This window comes from Chinchilla lanigera, unplaced genomic scaffold, assembly GCF_000276665.1.
Source record: "Chinchilla lanigera isolate Chin_1 unplaced genomic scaffold, ChiLan1.0 scaffold00016, whole genome shotgun sequence".
In the NCBI taxonomy this organism is placed as follows: domain Eukaryota; kingdom Metazoa; phylum Chordata; class Mammalia; order Rodentia; family Chinchillidae; genus Chinchilla; species Chinchilla lanigera.
The window spans coordinates 26,701,277-26,723,359 of NW_004955417.1; the positions used below are offsets into that span (position 1 = coordinate 26,701,277).

At 45.5% G+C, this 22,083-nt stretch overlaps 1 protein-coding gene and 1 long non-coding RNA gene across 6 annotated transcripts in view; one reads left to right on the forward strand and one right to left on the reverse strand.

The window, feature by feature from the left end:
• Ncald (neurocalcin delta) overlaps positions 1-22,083 on the reverse strand; it is a 350,086-nt gene that overhangs the window by 165,418 nt on the left and 162,585 nt on the right. The window lies entirely within an intron of this gene.
• On the forward strand, positions 8,174-21,465 carry LOC106148201. Its single transcript, XR_001233423.1, has 4 exons — positions 8,174-8,449; positions 9,173-9,280; positions 9,819-12,034; positions 18,401-21,465. It is a non-coding gene; the product is annotated as an uncharacterized LOC106148201 (long non-coding RNA).

Consider the following 22,083-nt stretch of genomic DNA (forward strand, 5'->3'; position numbering starts at 1 on the left):
TCGTGGCCAGCTCTCTGAGCTCACCACAAGGCAAAGAAATGCTCCTCTGGGAAGTCCTCCCCCATCCTCCTCCATCATCGCCTGCTCAACAACCTGCTCTCAGCCTCGCCTCCCCACCACCTTGCTGGACTTTCTGCTGACAGCACCCCTGCCATGCATGTTCACCTGTAGTAGAAAGGCACATCGTTAGATCACTGAATATTCACATCCTCAAAGCAGGCTCCATTATCCTTCTCTGATAGATGAAGAAAATGAGCCTCCAAAATTTGCAAGCTTGCCTGAGGACATACAATTTGTAGGTTCAAATAGAACACAAAATCTCTGTCATGAGAAAGGCGTTCAAAATACATTAGGTGGGCCAGGGATTTAGCTCAGTGGTATAAGCATCTGCTAGGCAAGTGCAAATTTCTGAGTTCGATTCTCAGCACCATAAAAAAAAAAAAAAAAAAATCAATCAAAATACATTAGGCACCTCTTCCTACAATGCCATGCTACAAAGCTATAGTAATAAAAACAGCATGGTACTGGCATAAAAACAGACATGTTGACCAATAGAGTAGAACTGAGGGTGCAGAAACAACCTCCCATGCACTTTCAGCCATTTGATTTTTGACAAAGAGGTTAAAAATACATAATGAGGAAAAGACAAGCTCTTTAGCAAATGGTGCTGGGAAAACTGCCTATCCATGTGCAGAAGAATGAATACAGACCCATATCCCTCATTCTGTGCTAAAATCAAATCAAAGTGGATCAAAACCAAGATGTAAAAACAGGAACACTTACTCTGCTAGAAAATAGTCAGCAAAACTCTGGAAGACACAGGCTTAGGTAAGGACTTTCTCAACCGAATTGTACAAAGTAATATCAAGAATCAACAGACAATATCAAATTAAAAAAAGTCTGCACAGTGAAGAAAACAGCCAACAGAGTGAGAAAAAAAATTTGCAAGCTACACCTTGGACAGAGGACTTTCAACTACAGAACTAAAAACATTAGAACGCTCCCCCCTCCCCAGTAAATGAACCAATCAAAATTGGGCAACTGAAGCAAATACATACTTCTCAGGAAAAACATGTACAAATGGGCAATAAATACACACACACACAGGTTCAGCACCTTTGGCCACTGGGGAAATGCAAATTAAAATAACACCGACATTCCACTTCAGTAAGTGGATGTATTGTTGGATTCTTCTTCCAGTAAGAATGGCTATCATCAAGGACTCAAAGCACAACAAATGCTGGCAAGGTTGTGGGAGAAAAGAAACCCTTCTACACTGTTGGTGAGAATGTAAACCAGTGAAACCACTACTGAAATCAGTATGGAAATGCCTCAAAAAACTAAAAATAGAATTTTTTTTGACTCACTATACCTCTTCTGGGTATCTGCTTGAAAGAGTTCAAGACATCATCAGTGATGCATGCAATACTTATATTTATAAAAGCACAATTTACAATAGCTAAATTATTAAAGCTGCGTATATGCCCATTAACAGAGGAACGGATAAAGAAAATGTGATATATGTAAGGTTTTGGCACTACTGAGAGACACTGACAGGGCTAAAAACAAGCCTTTATTCCTGGCATGGGAGGGTTGCAGGAGACTGCAAGGACGCTCAGAGGAGGGAGCTGGGGAACAGGTTTTCATTAGGTTGGCCTAGCAGTGGAGCAAATATGGGCAGGTGAGGTGTTGTATTTCAAGAAGATTAGGGGATTGTTGGTGTGCATGAAAAGGGAGAAAGAAGCTTATTTTGGGAGTCTCAAGAAAAACAAAAGAAGTGTGTCCTGCCTGGCACCATTTTTGGGATTCTAGGTATCTATCAGCATTAAAAAATGGGCAAGTGAAATGAGTAGATACTTCACAGAAGAAGTATAAATGGCTACTAAATACATGAAGGAATGTTCAACATCTCTAGCATAATGGAGTACTATTCTCTCATAAAGCAGGATAATGTTGAGTCATATGTAAGAAAATGAATGGACCTTGAGACCATAATGCAAGGTGAAGCAAAGCAGATGCAGAATATTAAATATCCCCTGGCTTTTCTTACATGAGAAACCCAAAATATAAAAAATTTGAAAAGCAAAAGAAAGGAGAGAGTATAAGAAACAGGGAGATAGACTTTGTGGCTGTGGGAAGAGGACCTGGAGAAGGGGGAGAGGGGAAGGAGGAGAAATGATCAAGATGCAGTATGTGTACACACCAGTTCCCCAAGATGAATGCAATTATTATGTGTCACAAATATATACCACTAGTACAACAATACACCAGTTGCTTATATTGTCCACCTCCCATGCTGGGTTATCTGCTGCATAAGGACACAGATCAACATTTTCATTCTGTGAGAGCCCCCCCAGGTGAGGTAAACCTGTAAGCAAGCACAGTAGGCATCTACCAGTGTGATGTGATTTAAATCAAATGGGTTAAAAATATCTCCATCATCCGTGGAGGCTGGAATCTCCCCATTAGAGGTCTCTATTTTGGACCTTGATGTCTTCAGGATTCCCCTCTTGGAGCATGACTGGCCTAGTAAGGGAGTACAGAGAACAAGATATGAGATGCCCAGAGAGGAGCTGGGAAGCTCTGGATGGGCACAAGGGTCCTGAGCAGAGGAGGGGGACATTCCAAAGACAGTTCTGGGTGCTGTGCCTTTTTACTCCATTTTGTGGCCCTGAACCCAGAGAAAGGATTGTTTCACTCAGTCTGAGGAAGTACTGCTTTGATCAGACCAAGAGGAGGTGATGGCAGGGTACTACGGCAGATGGACTCTAGAAAGAGAAAGGACCAACAGCAAACAATGGTACATAAGTTAGGGAATGACCCAGCATAGAGTACATAACAGAGAACTCAGGAAAAGGAGTTCAGTGTGGGAGGAAGGAGTATTAGCTCCTTACGGACACAAGAGGCCCAAGAAAGTACCAAATAAAGAAAAATGAATGAGCTGGTGAATACCTGTCTTATGCCAAAATGTATGCCAAGACTGACAATCTCAAACAAGGAAGTTCAACTTCAATCTAATCACCATGATGCAAAATAATGTTAGCATGATCTACAGAGAAAATATGACGACAGATTGTCTTAGTCACTTCCCCATTACTGAGATACAATACTCAACACCCACACCTCAAGGAGCACAGGTTTACGTGGCTCACAGCTTCCAGTGGAGTCAGTCCAAGGTCAGCTGGCTCCACAGCCGAAATGCATGGTGGGAGGGCGGGGAAGAGGAGAGCTGCACAACCATGGCAGCCAGGACACAGAGAGACAAGGGAGGAGCAGGGACAAGAACACACTGTTCTAGGTCACGTTCCAGCGGCCACCTCCAAGCAGGCTCCACCTCCTCGCGGCACATTCATCCCTGAGCGCATCCATGGATGAACTCACTGGTGAGTGGAGCACCCCACTATCCAATCGCCATCCACTCACACGAGATTGGGGGAGAGATTTCAGATTTAAACCCTAACATGGATGTGATATATAGAGATAGTAATCATAAAGTGCGTTACTTCACAAATAACCCCAGTTCTTTGGACAAAGAGATCTCACAATTGCTTCCATCATAAATAAATTCAAACTTTTAGTAATAGGTGAATGTACCACATTTATCTATTCAGATACTTGGCAAATAATTTGGAAGAAACTCTTGAGCAACCCTGAACCCCAAGAAAAGGTGATAAAAACTGTGGAAGAGAGCTCCAGCGTCACAGGCCAGAAACTTTTGAGAAATACCAAGACCTTCCACGGCTGTTTGAGCTCTGATAATCACTTTATTCTGTGACCTGCCATCCAAACATAAATGCGCTTCAAGGCTTTCACTTAATGCTTCCTTCTCAAGCAGGAAAGGTTAGTTCTATTTGCCCTCACTGATTCTGTTGTTTTTAAAAAGACCCCTTTGTGTAATTCCTACAAAGAAAACAACCTTACGGAGGCAAGGGAGGAAGGAAGGAAGGAAGCTTTGACCTTTTTGTACTAAATGAGTTATTTTACCAATAGCTACGGGTGATTATGTTCCCACCATCCTGAATAGCAACCTTTACACCCACTGGCATAAGTGGAACCACTAGCTACAGCCTAAGGCTTATTGTGAGTGAGTAGAAGAAGAAAAAAATAGGTAGAAAGAGGCTTGAAAAAGAAAAAAGGGAGAGAGAAGCCATCACAAGAAATCCTTCCGCTTACAAGTTTCTTGGTTGAATTATTGCAATATATATGTTTTCTCTACATTTTGGTTTGGTTGTCAAGGAGCTGCGGTTCCATGAGTTACCTGCTTCCTTCAAGGAGCATAGGGAGGCATTAGGAGCAAAGATCTCTGGTTCATTTCCTGAACAGGTGTACAGTAATCTCTGTGGACCTCACATGACCCAGGCCCATACAAACACCTGCACCCTCTACCTGGGCAGCACAAGTGCTAACAAGATCGACTATGGTTACGTTTCCAAGGGAAAGGTGGGGTTCTGATACCTAAATGTGCATTACGATTTCTCAGTTTGGTGTTATAAGGAGCAATCCCACAAAAAACAAGAAAGGTCCTGGAAAATCTCAATGGTGATTACCATACTGGAACACAATGGCAACACCAGTATTTCTGTAAGTAATGTTTGGCAAGAAGAGGACTCCGAGCTCACAAAACCAAACTGGTGAAAATGAACATTTAATACATTGAAAGTACACAAGTATGTAAGCATTATGGAAAATGTAAAACATATAACGTGAACAGTAGCCTTTCATGAATACTTATAGGCAAGTAGAATTTAAGAACAGAAATAAAAAGTGAGAGAATCTTTAAAAATTACTAGTTGTGAGGACTTGAAAATGAAACCACGGTATTTGAACTCTTGTAAAGTGAGTTCTTACACGGCATAAATATTGTTGCCATGGAGTCAGGAGCATTTGGAGGTGCAGATTGTTTTACTGCTAAAGAACTGTACTCCTCAGAAAAATGGCAATGTATTCATGCGTTGGTTCCAAATCTTTTCCTCTGGCTCCTTTGTCTTCTCATAATCCCATCTCTTACTGAGTGACTCGGAGGAATATCACTGAGCTTCATAGTGGTGGGGGCAGGAGGTGAAGCCCATTTATTTATCTCTTGCTGTATGCAGTCTGCTTGAAAGCAGGAAGTAAGCATTTCCCATCTGCCAGCCCCTGCTCTGGTTTCTCCTCTGTGGTAGAGAGAAGGATGTCCAGCTGCCTGTCATCCCATAACTCTCCTAGTACAGTGTGCGAGTCCTGAGGTGACCCCATCAAGTCACCCTGTGTAACCCACTCCTGTGTCCTCCTATAGCCACAGCCTGGCACATGCTCAGCCAGCAGAAGGCGGCGATACCAGTGGCCAGACACTGCCTTGATTAGTTCACTTGCTCTATCAGACTCCATCTTAGCAGCTAAGAGGGAGTTTCTCCTGCTGACTTCCAAGAAATAAGCCACTGTGCTGTGACAGAGCTGTGAGATGCCACCCAGCAAAGAGTAGTGGTTGATGACTAGGAGAGAGAGGGGCTGCAAAAGCCAGCCAGAAAGAAGGTGAGGAACTCAGTCCTCCCATCTCCGTCTCAGTGGGACCCCTCCAACATCCTCATAAGCTAGAACAGGGATGACGAACCTGCCTGTCAGCACACAAGCCAGGCCGCCCCAGCACCTCCCCAGCAGCTGAACACCAAATATTCAGGTTTAACTGCAGTGTGGGCACTTTTTGATCAATAGGTGGGTTTTGGGTTGCAGTTCGGGCACTCAGACTCTGAAAGGTTCGCCATTACTGAGCTAGAAGAGAAACCTCAGGCTCAGGAAGGGACACAACTGGGGGACACAACTGGCACCAGATCCACAGCCCAGGGACACTGCAGGATAACACAGACATGCTAAGCCACTGTATTTGTAACCATTTGTCCTGCAGCGGGAGACAACGAAAGCCATGTGATGAGCCTCCTTGTGCTCCAATAACAACTACCCTTGCAAAGCGGTTCTACTTTGCCAGTGGCTTTGTTCCACTTTCTGAGGGTTGCAGAAATATAGCAGAAGTCTTTATTAATGTGTATACCATTACACAATTCAAATTTTCAGTGCAGAATATAATTCTCTGTGTGTGTCTCAAAACGCAAATGAAGTAGATTCAACATTTTTCAAAATACTAAAATACTTGGTCTTGGGCACTTAAATATTGGAAATTATACCTCCAAACTAGTTTTTTCAAACTATTTGTTTGTTGTTTTTAGTTTTAGGAAAGAGGTATACTTCATTTTCTAAAATAAGCTTTATTTTCAAATACTTATAGAGTTCTGGAATTCTTGTGAAGATAGTAAGCTCCTCTGTACCCTGTGCCCAGTCTCCTGACTAGTAACATCTTACATTACTATGGTACCTTCACCATGGTTAACGAACCAACTTTAATACACCAGTAGTAACTCATTTCTATTTTATGTCACATCCAGTGACATCTGACTCGGGAGCTCATACAGGACACCACATGACATACAGTCACTACGTCCGCTTAGCTGACCCCGGCTGGGACAGTTTCTCAGATGTAGCTTGTTTTTAATGACCTTGGCAGTTTCAATGAGAACTGGTCCGATATTCTGTAATACACCACAAAGGCCGAAGAGCCTTTCTCCTCGCCTATCAAATGCACCCTTCACGACTGTTGACGTTAACCTTGAGACTCCGGCTTGAGATAGCACGGATCAGGTTTCTCCGCTGTTTCTTCTCCCTGTCTCTTTTGCAACGTTGGAAAGGAATTCACTGTGTGTAGCCTCCCCCGGGAGTCAGCTCTATCTCTTGAAAGCCAGAGTATTATATCCTTAATTGGAATTCTGCGTGGGAGATCTGTCCACTTTCCTCATATATTACCTTATTTCATCATTTATTTATACAAGTAGAGTCTGTATTGTTTACTTTCAGTTTTATCTCAGTATTATTTATTTGTATGTGCTCAGGTTGACCCAGCTGTGGGGCCCTTCCCATTGGTGCCTGCGTTCCCTTGACGCACACCTATCCCTGTGAATTTCTTTTCTTCATTTTCTGGCAGAGTGAGATACTCTAGGCTCATCTCATGTGTTTCCAACCTCAGAGATAAATCAGCCATTTCTCCAAGGGGCTCTGCTTCTTTTTACTGAAAAATATTACCAACCACGATCCGGGAAGCAATGACCTTACTGTCAGGAAGATGTCATTGCTTCTAGTCCAAGCTAGTTTTTTTATCTCTGCGTATGGAGCCTTGGAATATCTCTACATTCTTAATTTATTTTAATTTATTTAACAAGTATTATTGTGTACCCAGCCTTTTTTTTAAGTACTCTGCATTATGAACTCCTTTAACCCGTATAATAATCACATAGCACAGCAAGATAGTTAAAATGCCACTTGTTAGACCTGTTTTATGGATGAAAACACCAAGGCACAGAGAGATTTGGATATATGCCCAAAGTGGCAGAGCCATGACCCAAACCTAGGCATCCGGACCCAGATTTGGAGCAGTAACCGAGGCTCCCCGTTGTCCCACAGCATTGAGAACCTCACAGAGCTGCCACCCAACGGTGATGAATGAATGAACCCGCCCACTCCTCGTCTAGGAAGTGTCCGTTAGGGCCATGAGGCTCCAGACTGTGCTAAGTTAACTGTTCCTCAAGGCCATGTGAAATTCCCCCCAGACTCTAGCCCCATGCGATGTGAAGGAGGAGCCCACTGTCATACACCTTCAGAGAAGATTCCTGCAGCACCCAGGGACAGAGAGGTCACAGAAAACCACTCCACTCGTGGCTGTAAATATACCTCACTATGCCACAGGTCACATTCAAGGGTGATATGCAGTACTTCGTTTCATTTCTATCCATTTATTATTGCCATGAATTTTTAAAGGGGCTCATATCTTTTCTATATATGAACCTCCAATTCATTATGCTATTCTCCACTGGTAAATATTTGAAGAAAACTATCTATGAAAAGCACTAAACAAAAACTAAGATTTCCATTTATAGCTAACTAAGAAGAAAATGTTAAGGGTGTAGTTATATCGTGGCTGTCACTAGCAGGTGGACCCAAGAGACCCAAGTTGAGATGATTTGTAAGAAAACATGCAAATGCTGACTGCGAATCTCCTAAAGGTTTCTAACATGTTAAACATGTTAAACACCACCTCGTCTAGCGGCAGAGCACCGTGAGACTTCCCATGACTGGGTTTGTTTGTCAGTAATGCCTTTTGGAAAAGGCGGTGCAAGTTGGGACGGGGGTGGGACTCCACAAAATACACTCCCCTAGAAGCAAAGGCAGAGGGTGGGAAGTTGCAAAGTCTGGAATCAAGTACTTGTTCATGTTTATAAACTCCTTGGAAGAGGGTTCCAAGATTCAAATGAAGGACACCCAAGATCAAGTTCCAAGCAGGCACTAAACCAGCTGCTTCCTGAAGTGCAGAAAGGGAGGGACAGATGTAGTCCCTGCAAGGCAGCAGTGAGACGCCACAGTAAACCCGGTGAGTAAGTGGGAATAAAGGTCTGCTAGACGGACTCGCGGGGCAGGCGGTGTCGGCGGAAGGGCAGACTGAGCGTTCAGCTGTGGGAACTCTAACTTAGCAAGTCCGACTGAGGAGGATGAGGGTGTTGCCTGCGGAGTGCCACCAGGAACCTGACATTTAAAGCCTCTCTTGGAGGAGAACATACTTTAGCACCTCCACGGCTACCAGTCTAGACATCGAATGGGCCTTTCCAGTCAGTTTCAAAACTATAGAAAGAACCAAAGCCCTCCAAGAAGATCTGGGTAAAATACAATCCCAAAGCACATAATTGCATTGTTAAATATCAGTGTCACTTTTATTGGGAATAAAACCCAAGAACTACGCAATTGCTAGGATTTCTAAATATTCATTTTCATCCAATCAATTGCAATAATTCAGCAGAAAATGTGTATCAAGCTGACATGTGAGGGAAAAAAGCACTGATGTCTGTGTCTTGGATGACGTGATCACGACAAAAAGAACCTTGGTCAGGGACACCAAAGCCTCACATTCTTCTGAATTAGAGGAATTAGTTAGCAGAGAGCCGGGTATATTTAAAACAGAAATTAGAGCTGTGCCAGACAGCTAAGAAGTGTGTCCCTTTGAGTACAGAATATCGGTCATGTGTTTCCATGGTAAGGACTGCGGGAAAGTTCTGAGCCTCGAGTGTTTTAGGAATGATAGCTATGGTTTTATTTTTAGTTCCAGCAATCTAAGGATTCTGACTCCAGATGGGTTCTGAATGTTTTCCTTGTCCGCATAACCTGTACACTGAATAGATACAACAGAAGAGGGCTGGCTTCATCAAAGGTAATCTTTCCAAGCACAATTTTTAAGTGAAAAAGAAGCATGGTGAGGGTTTTATATTTTTTCTTTTCATCTCAAATTTACTACGTTGACATTGAAACATATTATAACTAGAAAACATGCCATGGTAAGACCTTCACGCTGCTGAGATGTGCAAGCAAGTCAGAGTGGTTCCTGATGGTGTCTGAGACCAGGAGAGTGTGCTCTCTGAGCCGTGGGACAAGTATCCTTGGTGTGTTCACAGGAGACTGAATACACCCTATTTGTCAGTTTTGTTTTTTTTTTTTTCTCAAAGATTGATGAAACAATGACAGAAGTGGGGTGAAAGGAATGTGGACGTGTAGAGTATATCCCAGCTATATTTACAGAATGGCTGTTTCCACTGAAACACCTACAAACAGAAACATTTTATACTGTACATTTTTGTCCCTCCAAAATTCATGCTGAAATTTCCCCTCCCATGTAATCATACTAAGAGGTAATGAGGTCCTGAGGCCCTCGTGCAGAATCCAGCCCTCTCATCCTCTGTGCCTTCCTCCAGGTGAGCTTGCTGCCCTGAAGGCAGAGAGCTGCCCTGCGAGACACCAGAACTGCCAGCGCTGCGACCCAGGCTTGGCCACCTGTGGAACTCTAAAAATTAAACTTCTGTTCCGTGCCAATGACCCAGCTTGAAGTGTTCTGTTACAGCAGCGTGAGTGCGCTGAGACACCTGCACATGCATCTTCTGATTTAAATTGTGACTTGAGGGCAGCAAGGAGGTACAGGAGAAGGAACACAGGAGTGAAGGTCAGAGGCCTGGGCACTGACCCCACCACATTTGCCAACAGGAGGATGAGCTTGGAGCCATCATGCACTGTCCCAGGCAGGGATGTGACTCACTTCAAAATCCCTTCCAGTCAATGTAACATTTCCTGCAGCTTGGTCTTAACTTGTCCTTTCAGAGCTCTACCTGGAAGTTTATGAAAACAGGGAAAGTCAAAAGGCTAAGTTTACTCCTTCAAGTAGTCTGAGGTGGATCCCTTTGTAACAGTGATCATGCTAAAAGTACTTTACACAGCTTAGTTTGCATATACAAATTTCAAAGTATATATGCTCTTGAAGAGATAAAAGTCTGAGAGCATCCAGATTAAAAAAAAACAAACAGCTTTGGATATTACATGAAGACTTTGAGTGGTTACCACCATTTGACCACTGTTCCTAACCATCCTACTAGTTCAGGCCAGTGGTGAATGCAGTCGTTTCTGGTCTGTCTTTATGGTATCCAATGTCTCACCCAGAATACGGCATTTTTATTGAGCAATATATTTTAACAAGAACTTGTAAATACAGTCAACAGCTCTTTACATTTAGTTTTAACTTTATCTAATAAATTTGGCAATTTGTACGTCATAATCCAACCCTAACTTTCTGCAGGAAATGGAAAAGGCTTAACATTTATTCATCTGGGCGAAAATGCACTGTGCTCCAAAACACAATTAAACTGGAAATAGATGACATTAGTCCTCTCAGGGGCATTTCACATAAGCTAAATATACTCACGCAACTGAGCTAACCACTGCAAACACGGCCACCATCAAGACCTGAGCCGCGGCAAGAGCAGCCCCTCTCCCACCGCCACGAAAGGCCACACGTCCCCCCACGGAGGAGGCCACGTCTGAACCCCAGGCAACCAGCACCACTCCAGCCACACACACGTCCATGAGAAAGGTCCTGAAGCTTTGCATCATCTTGCTTTCTGCTTTTGCACTGAGTCTTTTAAAGAGCATTGGTCTCATTCTATGCACTTTAGTAAACCCGGGCATTAAATCTGGATGGAGCCGATGTGTTAGGGTTCTAGCTTCCTCTGGCACCCTGTAACGGGGCTGGACACTGTTGGTGTGCACAAGGCTCTGGCTTCAGCTCCCAGCACCAGAGCAAAGCAGAGCAAAGCAGAGCAAAGCAAACCGTTGCTACTGCCGCCACTACTCACGCACAACCTCGCTTGGGCTGAGCCCTCCCCTGAGGTTCCTCCAGACGCTGTGTCATTCTTATGTCACGATTTGGATGCTTCAGTTGTGAAGGGCAGATATTGTTCCTATTTAAATCTCAGAGTTGTTCTTAAATTCAGAAAGCATATCTGACAAGAAGAAGAAGAGGAAGAGGAAGGAGAAGGAGGAGGAGGAGGAAGAGGAGGAGGGAGAGGAGAAGAAATAGAAACCAACCTGATTCCAGACATGACAAGTTGGCTTCATTGCAGATTAAACAGATGTCTTATTTAGCCAACTAGTCAGTCAAGACCAGTAAAGAGCCAACAAGGCAGCCAAGAATGACTCTCCCTGCTGTCCAGGCTGTCTCCAGTGCCCTTGGGAGAGTGACCAGCTGGCTCACCTGCAGAAAAGGTGGTCACCCAAGTGCCATATGACAAAGGTGTTTACTCAGCTGTGTTGGCCACAAGTCGGGGGCTAGGACCTTTGAGGTGCCCGTTCCTATTGGAGGGAGACTGTATAGTGATTATGGCAGAGAAGTAAGCAAAGTCATCACAACAGGATCCATTGAAGGACGGGCTCATGTAAACATAAATAACCAACCCCAGCAATAGCCTTCCTATCTCCCGGGTTTGCTCTTCAGCATCAGACAATTACCACCATTGTCCCTTGATGTTCTGTGGCTTGGACTACCTGTCCCCTCTCCAGGAAGTAAGCCCTCCAAGGCATGGAAGCTTTTGGTTCACTGAAGTAAAGCAGCTGCAGAACTGAGCTAGATGCCTAGCAGTGTTCTGTAAGTATTTGTTGACTGAATGAATGGAGGGAGGAGAGTGAGGAGAAGGCAGTCCTGCAGGGCCTTTGGGAAGAGCCTACGGGTGGTGGGGGGAACTCATTCAAAGGCCCAGGGGCAGCAAAGGGTCTGGGTGTGTCCATCTGAGCAGCACACACAGGGGGGATTAGCAAGAGCTGCATTTACCTGGATAGGCAGAGCTGTGTGGAGCTGGCATTGCATTCTTCTCTGACTCCCAAGAGAGAACATTCTAAAGAAAGTAAACCTCAGAATGGTGGGACAAAGCAGTGTTTTCACAAATACTTCTGCATCCACTGCCTGCCTGCAAGGCTGTTCATGCACCCAGCCTGCACACTATGGAAACCTTTCCAGGGTGCAGGTGGCATGGCCAGCCCAGAGCTGACGGGGAAGTGACCGAAATGATAACGAACAACTTCTCACCACCTGAGAGACAGCCATCACGCCTTCACTGTATGGGCGAGGAGACCGCGTCTCAGCAGTCCCACGGCTGAGCAGAACCTTGAGGATTTACGGCCAGACTTCTCTGACTGTAACACTTGGTCTTGACCATGATGTACATTTCCCCTCATTTTAGCAACAGGGGTCACTGGTGACCTTGACTGAAGGTCTTGGCAGAGCAGTGGGGATGAAGTTCTCAGTGGAGTGGAGTCGGGAGAGGGAACAGAAACAAGAAGCCCAGACAACTTTTTACCATCAAGGGGAGTAGAGAGTGGGGCTGTGGCTCGTGGAACCAGGAGACTCTCATGTTTGTAAGATGGGGAGAAGGAGCCTGGAAGCCAGGAAACCAACCACTCCAGGGTGAGTGCGCACCAGGCCAAGGCCCAGGTCCTACGCAACAGAGCTCATAGGATCCAGTGCTCCAGTCGGGGGAGAGGTGCTTGGCCTCCTGCTCCTGAGAATGACTTTGGGCCCGAAGAAAAAAGAGCAAAATGCAACCAACAATAACAGATCCTTCCCAAAACAAAATGAGTCAAAATCTCTCATGGGGAGGCCTGCACTCAGTTTTGTTTGCTTGCTTGCTGGAGCCCCAGTAGCCGTTACTGTGTGACCAGAGTTGAGTATGACTGGACTAGGGAGCTTTAGACTCACAGGACTCCAAGTCCCTTCCACGCAACCTGGTCTCCATCCAGCTGGTCCCCATCCAGCTGGTCCTCACTTCCTGCCTGAGCAACTGAGCTGTAAATCTAGACCTAGGCATTTCCATCTTCCCTATTCAATCATTCATACATTTGTTCATTCATTCAATCTTACTGACTTAGAATCTAGCTTATTGAGAGAATTAAAAATTTTGTTTCATGACATTGGATCTATCTCTAATATGATTACCAAATCTTCTCTGTCTTCCCATAAATGACCAAGCTGTTAAATGAATCTAACCAGAGAGATCCTAAAGGAAGAGTGAAATTCTCAGAAAGAGAGACTTCTATCTGACTATCCAGTACTCTTCGGGTCACACCTGCATCGCCATCCAGGAACTGTCACCTTTCCTATTCCTACTTCCCACATCCAACAGCTAATGATAGTCCGCCATGGGCTAGGTCTTGTACTAGCTCACAGGGATGAAAATGTTTCCAAGCCAGGCATGGCTTCTGCCCTCCCGATGCTTATATATCTGTGCGGAGACAAGCGAATGAAGAATTCACCAAAATGGTTAGGTTTGTGGTAAGTGTGATAAGAGAAATACTGGGAAACAATAACTGGAAAAAATGGTTCCCCAAAACCACACAGTGGCCCCAGGTCTCAGCTGTCCAGAGGGCCGTTACGGAAGACTTGGAGATGCTGCTTCTGGAACACAGAGACCCTGAATCTAACACATCCTGTCCACTGACCTGGCTTTGACACAGCAAGGAGCCTGGCTGCTTCTCTCTGGCTCTTTGCAAAAGTTCGCATAAGCCATCTGTTAAATAGTCTTCCCAAGGCCGAGTGAACTCAATTAGCAATTGTCTCAAGAAGCCATAGTCTCATCTGGACATCAGAACATTTGGGCCATTAGATTGTGACCAGTCATGGAAAATGACTGCTACTTATTTATATTGTATAGGTATAAACACATACATATGTACAGTTGAAGATTCGCTTAAATATGTTGTGTGCAGTACTGCATTTGCCTTTTATGATCTCTTCTATGGCATGTACACCCATTCCTTCCTAAGGGGTCAGGAAGCTACAGCCCAAAGGGGTTACGCTCCTCTGAGGTTACAGAGCACTTTGGTGAAGTCTTGGAGATTTTAATCCAGACAATCTGACTCAGAGCCAGAGCTCCTCTACAGAGCCTCATAATGGTCCTGTTCTCCACGAGACCCAGCCTTAGTTTCAAGGTCATACATATTTTGATCATCATATGCATAAAAGTCCAAACTGTAGCACGAAGATGGCCAAGTACACAGCACAATCCAACTCGGTCCTGCTATTTCTAGTTACTTTTCAATAATTCTGAAGAAAAAAGCTAATGGTAAAAATTTGCAAGATTCTACACACACACGCAGTAAGCAATTGCATCCATGGGAGTGGCAAACAATGAGAATGACTGGTGGTGTGGGCTCAGCCTGAGGATTGTGACTGGGCTGAGCACAGGGCTGACCCCATTGCCTGCTAATTACCTGGTGATCATAGCATCTTTCTGGCTTTGCCCAGGGCGTGGGTCATCCTTGTAGTCACTGCTGAAAGTCAAACAACTAAGTCTTGCTTGATTCAAAGGATGGAGTATGTATGAAATAGCTATCATTATTAACCACCTTCTCTTATCCTGGATACACCAGTGTTTGGGCCCCACTGGGATTTGCAAGTGGAGGGAGAAGTACTTTCTCATTATGAGAAGGCAAGACTTACCTCTGTGCCCTGGTGCCCAGAGGAAAATTCTTCTACTTCAGTAACTGGGTGCCAGGGCCTTTGTGGCTGTCAATGGCATTCAGTGAATTAATGAAGGGACAGGAAATAAGAGCTGCAGTGACAGTGTGAACGAGGATCCCGGGAGTGCAGGTCTTTCCCACAGTCCCTGTGCTCAATGGCCGGCACTTTCTTCCATTCAGTGCCCAATTTTCCCAGTGTTAGAGAAGCTCACAGAGGCGGATTCGTGGGAGGAAAAGCACATCCTAATTGATGAGATGTCTGGATCACAGGCGAGTTTTAATGACGCCTTTGTAAACCATGCAGAAATTGCATAGGAGCCAGTGGCTGGCATTCCTAAACAGGTTGTCTCCCCAGCCCTCTCAGTGCCCTAGAGCGTGACTATTTGAAGGAGACCTGTTTCTTTATTTGCAAATTGGCATTTCCAAAAGCTTTAAGTAGCTCAACTTTTCTTCTTATCTTCATTCTGGTTGACAGAAGAATTACTTAGCTAATCCTTTTTTTCTCAGCAAAAAAATTAAAAGAATTTCTGCTCAACCCTATCTGAACAGCACTGATTCAGTAGATTGAATTGGTGAGGTTTTGTAATAATTAAATTTAGTGTATTTATCAACACACAACACAATGGTCTTGTTGTGCTGACAAGCCTGGCGGTTGCGGGGGGAGCCACAAATGTTTCTATACTGGTGCTGAAGCTGAGATTCAGAGCCGTTAAGTAACAGCCTCAAGGCCAAGACAACCTACAGAGCGGGGAAAAAAGTGTTGCCCGTTATTCCTCAGACAGATGACTCATATGTAGAGTATATAAAGAATTTTAAAAATTAGAGGCCCCCAAAATAAAAGACACAATTAAAAAATGGGCAAGTGAAATGAGTAGATACTTCACAGAAGAAGTACCAATGGCTACTAAATACATGAAGGAGTGTTCAACATCTCTGGCTACCAGAGAAGCTCAAATTTAAAAAACACTGAGATTCCATCTTACCCCCAAAAGAATGGTTATCATCCAGGAATCAAATAATGATAAACGCTGGTGAGGCTGTGGGGAAGAAAGAACCCTTCTACACTGTTGGTGGGAAAGTAAACTAGTAAAACAATTGTAAAAATCAGTACAGAGATTTTCAGGAAACTAAAACTAGAAATTCCATTTGACTGGGTATCTTCTCAAAAGAGTTAAAGACATCATGTTACAGTGATGTACATAACAGCTCGATTTATAATAGCTAAATTCTGGAACTAGCCTATATGTCCATCAACAGACAAATGAATGAAAAGAACCTAGTGTCTACACACAATGGACATTGACCGTATAATGTTAAATATCACACAAGCTTAAACATCACACAGTTCCTCTTATATGAGAAACCCAAAGTATAAATACAGAGCAAAGTAGAAGATAGATAATAGGAAGTAGGGAGGTAAGTCTTTCTCAAAAGAGAAGGGGATCAAGAAAGGGGGATGGGAGGGGCAGGGAAGGGGATGAAAAGCATTACGATGTGTTTGTCCACACACCAGCTCCACACAAGGCAGGTAGATGTTATGTACTGCAAACTTGGATTAATAAAAAAATGAAATAATAAAATTATCTGAAAAAAAAGATCAGACAGAGGCAAGGAGCAGGGTGATCCCAGGCCAGTTTTACTTGAAAGCTTGCAAAACTTTCTCTGTTACTCGGTAAAGCCCGGCTCCTCAGCAGCCCTCGTGGTGCACTGCAGGGCTTTTGGATGAGGGCGGTAACTGTACCTTTACCGCTATTTTTTAATCACTTAACATTCTTTTCAAGGTGCTTCTTTGCAAGGTGCTTCTAACGTTCTCTTCAATTGTGCTTCTTTGAATCCATATTTTGAGCACAGCAGATTTTTCTCCATTTGCCACTTTGAGAGCAGGAGCACCTAGAAGAATGTTCTGAATGTGGCATTTTAAGTGAATCTCAAACACTTTCAAAGGGTAAGTTATTAAGGCAAATATTTAAGAAAAATCAGTCACCTTCGGCAGCAAAAGGAAGGGCTTGGCTTATAGACTAAGGAGTAGTTCTTGACAATAAGATAAGGTATGCACTGAAAGAGAGCGAGGAAATGTGAGGGCATCCGCACGCAGAGACAGAGCACCATAGACCTCAGACATGTGCATGGAAGCACAAGGGTGCTCCATTGAGACGACCTTGATGCGTCCCCACTGAATGATGATACCGACGGTTCCAATGCAGATATACCCAGCATCTGTGTGACCTCCAGAACTTGACCTTTTCTTCCCCCAACAGAGGCCGTGCACACAGCAGCAGGCTGGCCAGTCTGGGGACGCTCAGTGGGCCCACACAGCCCAGTGAGCACATCTGCTAAGTCTAACACAGAATGAGACGAGGGTGTGCTAGGTTTGGACAGAAGATGTGCAGAGCATCACAGCACAGTGAATGAATGGCACAGAACCAGCTCGCCAAGGTAAATGTGAGCGTGGAACACAGCCGGACAGTTTGGGACAACCAAGGACAAACATGGAGGCGGCCAGAGGGCCGAACAAGCCCTTGAGTCAACAGAACTCACCACCGAAGCAGGAAAAATATTTTAAGTGGAATGAAGAAAGTTTAAGTCATTTGTAGGAAAATGGATGCACCATGAGACCATGATGTTAAGTGAAATAAATCAGACTCACATCTTAAAAATCCCATGGTTTCTCTTCTATGAGAAACCCAAAGCATAAATGAAAAGCAAAGTAAAAGATAAATAATAGGAGGTAGGGAGAGAGATCTTTCTCAGATGGGAAGGGGGCCAAGAGATGGAGGGAGGGGGAAGTGGATGAAGAAGGAACAAGATGTGTTGTATACGGGGCCAACTTCACACAAGGAATGCAGACATTTACTACACACACGTACTAACAGGGAAAATAATTTGGGGAAGAGGAAAAACACTGTCGGGAAGCACGAATAATACATTTAGGATTTTAATCCAGCATGAAATAACAACAAATGTGATAGAGAAATTCCACAGGATAAATTTCCCGCAAGAGGTAGTTGAGTTAAACTCCTGAAGTTTCAAAAGTCGTCCATTCTTGTCTTTTATCAGAAATCCAGCGGGACATCCGTTCGCTCCTTCACTCTTTCTAGAAACTAGTGCTCTGGGTAATTGCAATGCAGAGTGTAAACTGATAGGGAGCGGGATTCCAAAATAGCATCCACGCACCCCTCCAACCAAAATGACAAACAAAGGCTCATAGTGCCATTTCGCGGGCATCCGTCATGTGTAAGAGCCCCAAAGGTGTTTGTGGGCGTAGGGATGACAGGCGACGCAGAGAGGTGATGGAAAGCACCCTCCCAACCTTGACAATGGCAATTTCTGAAACAGGTCACCATGTGACGTCTGCCCTTTACGGTCACCGATGTCTCTCAAGCACCAGCCCCACAGTGTCGAAGTACAAAAAGATAGGTCTTACGGAAGGAAACCGAAAACCATAAACGGCAAATTGATAATCATTTCTTTTTTTTTTCCTTCCCCCAAACACTTGAAGTCATCAGCTGGTTGAAGATATTTACCTTCACCTGAGCGAGTCACCTTTCACAGCAAACAGAGCTTCATGGTGCTTGAATTTCATTTGGAATTGAGACTATAAAGTCGACATTTGAAGCCAGGCAAATATCTTACGTAACGTGGTGCGAAAGGGAGAGGACTTGAGTCTCACTTCATCACTCATTCCAAATAGCGCGAAGAGCTGGTATGAAGAACCGGTTCTCACCCACTCCCGGTGCCGTGCGTAGATTCAAGTCCTGGCTCTGCACTTGGTAACCATATGAGGCGACGAGGACAGACAGATGTCCCCTAAACCCGAGCCTCCCCCCATCTGCTGCACAAAGAACTCCACCAATGAGCCGTGAGGCATTATCTGGAGGCCAACCCCTTGCTGTGGGATGGAAATTTTTCACCATGGCAAATCTCAAACAATTAATTACCTGCTCTTATCTGCAAAGAGCTCATAGACCAGTATGGAAAACAGAAAGCGAACAAGGACTGTCCGGGTTGAGAAAGACAGGGAAGGAATGGCCCATGTACCAGGGAACACAGCGGAGGCACAGCCTGGTGTTCCCCGTTAGATAATAGAGAATAACAATAAGATGCAACATAGCGTAGCAACGTCCGTATTCACTGATAGCAGACCTTGGCGCAGGGAAGACTCCATGATTCCACGCTCCACCTAACAATGCTTCCAACTCAGAAGAGAGAAGAGAGAACATTCACTGAAGGCTCACTGTGGGGGAGACCTGATTCTAAGGGCTTTGCTTTAATTCAGTTGGCCCCTACAACATATCTATCTACATTTTGTATGCTCCATCTTACCGACAGAGAAGGTCCGTTCGCTTTCCCAAGCTCCTATAGTCAGAGGCGGCTGAACCGGTGCGGGAAACCAGGGACCCTGGCTCACGCTTACCCTGCAGGCCGCATCCAGCCCCGCATAACTCCTGCACACTTGACCAGAGGCGGGTGTCACAGGCCGGCCCGTGTTGCAGGTGGCACCTTTGGATGCTCCCTGGTTAAATGCACGACACGGGAGTGCCGGGGCAAACACAGCGGCAGAGAAGCGGGAGGACAGATGCTGTGACGTCACAGAGCAGCCACCCCAGGCCTGGTGCGAGCTCGCTTAAGGAGGGGACATCCACCGCAGCAGCGCATGCTGGCTTCTCTACCGCCCCAGAGGCACACCCCTGCCCCCTGTGCCCAGGAGGCTGGCCTGTATGGCCGGTACTACCTGGCACCCCCTGCCAGTGGAGCAGTGCCATGGGGGCATCAAAGGGTGGAAGAGAGACTCTGAGGGGCTTCTTTATTCCATCCCCCCTTGCCCCACGCTTCTGAGAGTGGCTGCATCCGTCTCCATCCACCTTTAAGAAAGAAAATTGATATTTGCACACAAAGGAGTACCGCTGTGCCATAAAGAAGGATAAACTTCAGTCATCTAAAGGAAAATGGACAGTGCACTGTGAGACCATAATGAGAAAGAAATCAGGTAAAACAGCTTAAATATCACACGGTTTCTCTCACACGGCAAATCCAAAGTATAAGCAAAGAGTGAAATAAAAGATGGTAATAGGGAACAGGGAGAGAGATCTTTGCAAATGGGAAGGGGACCAAGAGACAGAAGGCAGGGAGCGAGAGAGAAGGGGACGAACAAAGCAGGGAGATGTGTTATGTATACACACCAAGGCCCCACAATGAATGTGGTCATTATGTGTTGCAAACGCAGAGTCATTAAAAAGCAAAGGAAGAGTGGCTCCCACCAAGGTCCTTTCCACATTTCCACCGGCCTGTGCTGCGACTCTCCCTTCTGACCCAGGAGAAACGACGGCTTCCCACCATGGTCCTCTGCTCCAGTCTGCACCCCTCCAGAGACGCCCCCCACTGGTCATCTTTCAAATCCTAACCTTGTAGCCTTTTCCTTCGGTCCAGGCTGATGTGCAGCAGACCACGAAATGGGGAACAACTAGCCCCGAAGTCAGCAAGCGGAGCACCTGAGATCAGGGCAATGCTGCAGCCTGGCTGCAGAATGCTTGCCTGGCACATTCAAGTCCTCGGTTCCATCCCCAGCCCTGGGGGAGGCGCGAAGAGCCTCAGTGACACATGCGCGAAGAGCCTCAGTGACACATGCGCGAAGAGCCTCAGTGACACATGCGCGAAGAGCCTCAGTGACACATGCAATGGCTAGGCCTTTCCTCCCCCTGGTACTCTTCCCCCAGGTGCATTTCATCCATGCTCACTTTGAGGCCCTGCTCTGTGCCTGCGCCAGGCTAGGCTTTAGGAATGGCGAGGAACAACATTCCACAGCCCGGTAGGCAGAGTAGCGGGTTAGGGAAGTTAGCAGGCGAGGCAGGGGCTACTGCGGAATAGATCAGCACATTTAGAACTCACCAAGTAAGCTTACAAATTGCAAACTACGTCAGAAGGGGAAAGGAAAGATTGGGAGGAGCTGAGAGAATAACAAGAGATCCCATTTAGAAGTTCATCTTTATTTCATGACTGGAATCGCTATTGGCCCAACTATTCACCTCACAGATGGAGAGACCGATCCAGAGGAAATTAAACTGCCGTGAACATGGAGAAAAGGGGACGATAAGCAGGGCCAGGTGAAAGCGTCTGGCTGACGCTGACCCCGTGCCTCCTCCGACCTCCCCTCTTCTGCTCCTGCGGATGGGCCAGGCCTGGCTTTGCCACAGACCCGTGCGGAGGCTGAGTCTGACAGTAGCCAGGCTCAGTATGGGCCCTGAATGCCAGTTCTGCTCTCAAAGCTTCCTCAGTCTCCAAAGAACCTGTCTCCTGCCGGGCAAAGATTTTCATGTTGGAAGACCTGGGAACCGAGGTTAGGTGGGGCACTGCTCGCCACCTTCCGTCAGTTTGGAAACGTGTCCCTTGCACTCCCCTTCTTCCACACTTGGAGACCCCTGCACAACCCCACCCAGCTCACCGCTGCTCTCTCAAGCACCAAGGTCAAAGTTAACAGGGCAGCGGAATTTAGGAGCAAGAAGGGGAGGAGAGTCTATCTTTCGCCTTCTTGTTCCCTGACTTCAATAAAGCAAAGATTTGCCTTCAGCGTTGCCTTCTTCCTTGGTGCTCCAGGAGGGACAAAGGAGCAATGAATTTGGGGGTCCTGTTTTGGGGATGCACATGTTTTATATAGCATTCATTTAATATTCAATGAATAATTATTGAGCTGCCATCAGGGGCCAGACATTGAGCTCGTTCCAGTGGATGCACTAATACGCTAGACTCACATGGAACCTGGCCTGAGGGGTTTCCAGTGCAGCCAGAGAAATGGTTAAATAAGCAATTGCAAGAAATTATAGCAAGTGCTACACAGGGCAATAAGGAGCGCTTAACCAAGACAAGGGAAGTCAAGAAAGGCTTTCCAGGAAAAGTCTTTGCTTTTAACTAGTATTTGAGGAATGGCTAAAAGCTGAAAGTGGGTTGAAGGATTGAGAGAATTTTCAGGGCAAAATTACAGCTTCGTGTACAAAGGTGGGAGAGTGAAAGGGCTGCACTGTGGGCGCAGAAAGAGGCAGAGGAGAAAGCAGGGTGGACGCCGAGGGTGAAGAAGCAGGACAAGCCAGGTCCTGTCCAGCCCTGGGAGCCCAGGCAGAAACAGCGACCTTTGTCTTAAGGTCTCTAGGAGTCTTTGACAGTGCTAAGCAGGAAGGTGCACGATTCGTG